Raw genomic sequence first — 6113 nt, forward strand, 5'->3', positions numbered from 1 at the left:
AATATCTCAACACATGTTTTGCAGCAACCCAATCCACTCTGGTCAGTTCCACCATGAATTGACTCAACTGGTTGACTGCAAAACAAATATTAGGTTGTGTGTTGACCAAGTACATCAACGACACAATGAGTTGCATGTATACTGTAGGATCCACTTGCTCTCCTCTCTAGCATCCACCTTCCTCTAGTTTGTGACTACAAGTGTTGCCATGGGCCTGCAATCTTGCATATGAAATCTCCAAGGAATATCTGTAGTGTAATTGCCTTGTCCCACGAAGATCTCACCATTACCCTGCGAAACCTCCAAGCCAAGGAAATAGTACATAAGCCCCATATCCTTCATCTCAAACTCCCTTGCAAGGTCCTCCTTGCAATCCTGGATTAAGCTCTCATCTCCAGTCAGTATAAGGTCATTGACATAGAGAACTAGAACGAGCGGAAGCACTCAACCATGATTGAGTATAGGTTGGCATCCGCCTCACTCTTTGCGAAGTCCAATCCTCGAAGGTAATCCGAGTGTACCATGCTCTCAGAGCCTGCTTGAGCCCATAAAGAGCTCTCTTTAGCCTGCACACGTGTGTCTATGTTGAACGGCTCAAACCCGGATGGCTGCTCCATATAGATCTCCTCCTCAATCACTCCATTGAGGAATGGTGTCTTCACGTCCATTTGGTGGATCTTCCACCCCATATGTGCTGCAAGTGCCAAAATAGTCCTAATGGATGAATACCGTGCTATTGGGGCAAATGCCTCCTCATACTCTGTGCCCTCAATTTGTGAGAATCCCCTTGCCACAAACCTGGCCTTGCACTTCTCTACACTCCCACATGCTCCAAGCTTCACCTTGTACACCCATCTCGATCCAACAACTGATTTCCCTTCAGGTTGTGGAACAATCTCCCATACATCATTCTTCATGATAGAGGAATACTCCTCCACCATGACATCTTGCCAAACCTGCTGAGAAGTTGCCTCCTCATAAGAAGAGCGCTCAATGTCTACCAACTCTGTCATCAGTGCCATATAACCTGTGTACCTCTGTGGTTGTTGACTTTGCCTAAACATGGTGTTAAGAGCCTCGACCTGCTCTTGAGCCTCCTGAATCAACCTCCCGACCCACTTGGCCTTCCTCCTCCCTATGGTGGGTGGTTCTGATTGATTTGTCTGCTCTCGGCCTGGTTTCTCCTCCTCATCTTGTTGTGAATCCTGTTGGCATTATGATGCATGTGTTGTACTTGATGGCAACCCACTTGTAGCAGAGCAACTCACTTGCATATGGTAACTAGATGAATCTACGTAACTAGATGAATCTACAAGAGATATATCTGATGTGACAGAATGCATGACAGTTGTGTTTACAAAAGTGACAAAATGCAGTGTAGTTCAAAGGAATCATTTCAGAAGTTATATGGCAAATCTTAGTGTAACAGGTCTATTCAGAGGTAACATGGCATTGGCATAGAAGAATAGGAAGATGGAACTAAGATATACTGATCAGAATAAAGAAGTTGAAAGAAAAGGATGGTGTAAAGCAGTTTAAGAAGTATACACAGGGCCACTTAGTCAAAGCAACGTATACACGTTGGTTCACAGAACAAAAAGAGTGTATATGTATACACACATTTTCACAAGAAGAAAAGTGCCTATATGTTGGAAAATCAAGGAAATTCAAGAGGAGACAATACCAGGGGTCAATACCATGGTATTAGCCCACAATATTGAGTGGAGTAACGACTATTTGATCTCGTCTAAGAATACCACAGGTCCTAAGTGGTATTGGTTCGAGGTATTGGTCAGAGGTTTTGGTTCGAGGTTTTTGGTCCGAGGTTTTGATTCAAGGTTTTTGGTCCGAGGTATTTGGTCCGAGGTATTGACAAAGGATTTAAGTATATAAGAAGGAGAAGATCAAAAGGCTAAGCACACAAGTAATGAATATTTGATGAAGTGTTAGATCAAAAGCATGTTATGGGTTTCTAATGCTTTGATCTGAACTAAGTGTGCACCTGAGTGTTTGATGATGGATGGGATCTAAGAATGGATCATGATCATAATGACTTATCTTATGTGATCTGATAATGGATAGGCTAGATTTGAAAGCTAACAAATGTTTTATCCTTTATATGTCATGATCTGGGTATGTCTGGAGTCTGGAATGGTTGCAAAGTTATAAGTAAGTATTTGCAGATCTATACACTGGTTTGCTTTGGTGAAGTTGCATATACACGGTGGTTTGACTCTTCCAAGTAGCGTATGCAAAAGAAAAGTATGTTGTTTAGAGATCACTGATCGATTTGATCAGTACTATTGTTTTACTGTTGTTTGTCAATGATGTCTTCATTAGATGTGAAATTAAAATTGATTGAGAAAGAAGGGTGATCCTTGTTGCTATCCGTTTAGAACTCTGTAATATGACAGTGGATCTTCAGAATGTCACAGATTGGTACAATTTGTGGTTCAGAGGTTTTATGATTCAGTATCTTTAGAGGTATACACAGGTTGAGCTAAAGGAAGTAGCATATACACGCAAGTTGGCTTCATTGAAAGAGCTTGTACATTGTGACACATGATTTTTGAGGTTACAGTTAGTGTTCGTTGTTGATGCAGTGTTCTGGGTTCAGATCTGTGTACTGGTTACAATGATATGTTTGTTCCAGTTGATTGGTTGAATTTGATTAAGTTTGAATGAATGGTTGATTTAGTTGTGTCAGAGGTTTAATGATTATTTGATTTAGTTGTGTCAGAGGTTAATGATTGTTTGATTAAGTTGTGTCAGGGGTTCAATGATTGTTTGATTCAGTATGTCAGAGGTGTCAGTGATTGATTGTTTCAGTGATATCAGAGATTGATGATTGGGTTTCAGTGATTGGTTGATGCAGATGTATTTGATGGTTGTATTGCAGTGGTGATTTATTTTGAGCTTTATTGTTACTGATGGGTCCAGTATGAAAATTTGATGAAACATGGTCCCTGGAGGATGCTGAGGGTTGGAACCTTCAGTGAGGAAGTCGAAGCTTCCTGCCAATAGTGGCTGGTGATTTGATCAGGGGGTTGGAGCTCCTTTCCAATAGCAGTTGGAGAACAAGTGAATGCGCCTTCTATAGGCTGACACCTTCTGATTGGCTAGTACAAGAGCTAGGGGGTTGTAGCTCCTTTCCAGTAGAAGTTGGAAAATGAGAGAAGGTTGTAGCCTTTTGCAGGTGGGTCCCTGCGTACTAGTATGAGCCTACACCAGTACAAGATTGTAAACAAATTATTCTTTATATTAAAAGAAGACAGAGACAACAACAATAGGTGGTTTTTCTCCTGCATTGGGTTTCCACCTTAAATCTTGGTGTTCATGTGTGTTGCTTATGTGTGATGGTTTATTCTGTTATTACTGTACATGGTTACTGTTTAATGTTTAAATAAAGTACTTATGCACTGATTAAAGATCAACATATGATGAATTAACTAAATCATAAGCTTGCTGGATATACGCTGGTTGCCTTAAGAATAATTGCGTGGACACGCGAGTTCCCTTCACTGAAGTAGCGTATGTAAATTTGATTATGGAAATGAAAAAGTTATTGATTTGTAAATACTAATTCACCCCCCCTCTCAGTATTATTCCCAACACCCTCTTGCCACTACGCTGTGGTTGTGGCTGACTCTGAGGTGCTAGCTGTGACCTCTGTTTGGGAGTGAGTAGCTCCTCCTCAGGTACTGCAATTTTCTTACACTCTAAGGAAACCCTCAGAGCTTGATCGTCTTGGAATCTCACATCTCGCCTGAGAACTGTCTTATTGAGTCTTAGAAGATACACCCTATATGCCTGTGCTCATACTATATCCCACAAAAATTCCTTTTTCTGCTCTGGGATCCAACTTCTTCCTACTATCATTGGACCCATGACAGTAAACCTTTGTGCCAAAGATTCAGAAGTGTGAAACATCGGGCTTCTTGCCTGTGAAAGCCCTCCTCTAGTGTGACTCATCCAAGCACCTTGTGTGGACTCTTGTTCTGCAGAAATACTGTATTGTTGCATGCTTTTGCCCACAAGAACCTAGGCATCTTGATCATGCAACATAGCCCTAGTTGCTCCAAAAATGCTCTTGTTCTTCCTCTCCGCCACCCTATTCTGTTGAGGGTTGTGAGGTACTATCAACTCTCTCCTAATACCTTCCTTTGCACAAAATTACTTGAAGGCATTGGAGATATATTCTCCACCATTGTCACTTCTCATTGCTTCATTTTCTTCTCGGTCTGCTTCTCTACCAAGACCTTAAACTCCATGAACCTATCTAAGACCTCATCTTTCTTTTTGATAATATAAATCCAAGTTTTCAAAAAAAAATCATCAATGAAAGTAACATAATACCTATGTCTCATCTGGAGAAGACAAGGGCCTGCATACATCTGAATACACTAGCTCCAAAATTGTTATCACCTAAAAAATGATCACCTACCCATTTCTTACTAGGTTGATCGAAATACACCATGTAGAATGGGTTTTTACATATTAAAACCTGCTTTCACCTTAGGAAATAATTTAGTAAACCATTTTCCTAAATTAGTTCTCCTTAAAATCCAAAAACCCCACGAGAATAATTAAATAAATCATTATTTATTTATTATTCTCTCAAAATAATTACTAAATCATTATTTAATGGTCCAGGAGGTCTTGGATAGACAGTGATCGTGTGCTCTGTTAAGACAATCCTTGATGTGAAGTCACCAGTTCAATTCCCTGCCCCAATCGGGGTGATATATTGGGCATGATGAAGATGTAGGCCTACCAAGCTTACAAAAAGAAATCGTTATTTAATGATTATTTCCAACCATTTTTGACTTAATCACACTCTGGAATAATTAAATAAATCATTATTTGTTTATTATTTCATAATTTTATCCGTTATGTTTCGCATTAGATAATTATTAAACTTTGTTACATGGGAACTGCTCCCTAGAGGTGGGAAACTCGTTCCAGTGGTTCCTGCGCTCCCGAAAGCTCTGGCATTGTATGGGAATGTTCCCTTTTCTGTGAGAGCTGCAATGGGAGCTTGGGAAAGTTTCGGGAGCTTTGAAGACTGTTTTTTTTGGAGTTCACGCGTTCCCTGGGGTTGGGGAATACAAAGCATGTAGACAAATATGTTGAACTTCCCACAAAACATGAAGCTTTGTTGAAACCTTTGCAGGAAGAAAGGCCAAAGACATCCTTAACACCGATATCCTTAATTGAGAAACTAGAGCAATCTCTTGATGGGTTAAGGAAGCATGTGACACCTCAATGTAAGGGCAATATCTGGGATGTCATGCTGATGAGTATTTATTTTTTTGTTTATGTATATGTATCGCAGAAGATTGTGTGCATATTGTATGTGGCAGTCAATGTTTAACCATTAGAGTCGCTTTACTTTTTCTCATAAGAATAACTAGGGAAACATAGGTAAAATTGTTCCTTTGTATTTTTAAGGCAGATTGTTTCAAACACTGGTCATGTGTCAGAGAACTGATAATGATCTTGACATTTTAATATTTTATATATATAAAAGGGAGAGACTCAGGAAGAGAGACACCCAGAGAATATATTTATATATAAGAGAGATTATATATTTAAATTGATTTTAATATTTGAATATTTTGATTTAATATTAATTTTGATTATTATATAATTATATATTTTTTATTTTTTTATTATATAATATTACCGTTCCCGATTAGCCATTTCTTGTAAATTTTGGGGAAACCTCTAGCCGTTCTCGACACTCATACCCAAGTTCCCAACGTTCCCACATTCCAAAAACTCATGCAACATAGTTATTAAACCATTATTTTTAATTCATCTTTGATTTTATCCCCATAAAGTAATTAATAGTCCATCTTGTATTTTTTAATTACTTTAAACGGTATTTGATCATTTCAATTAATCTTCCCTCTTTAAAATATAATACAATATTCCCAATGGCTAGATCTTGATTTTGTCTAACATTTTTTATTATTATCCTAAATCTCTATCTATCCTAATATTTTATCATAAATAGAGGGTCTTCTCCTCATTTTTTACCATGACCATTCTCATCGTCCTCATTAAAGTTCTGTGAGATTTGAGCTCCCCATTTTGACTTCAAGCCACCA

The sequence above is a fragment of the Pinus tabuliformis genome, chromosome 5_1, assembly GCF_031772625.1.
Source record: "Pinus tabuliformis cultivar Carrire ecotype Pingquan chromosome 5_1, CPIR1, whole genome shotgun sequence".
NCBI lineage: Eukaryota > Viridiplantae > Streptophyta > Pinopsida > Pinales > Pinaceae > Pinus > Pinus tabuliformis.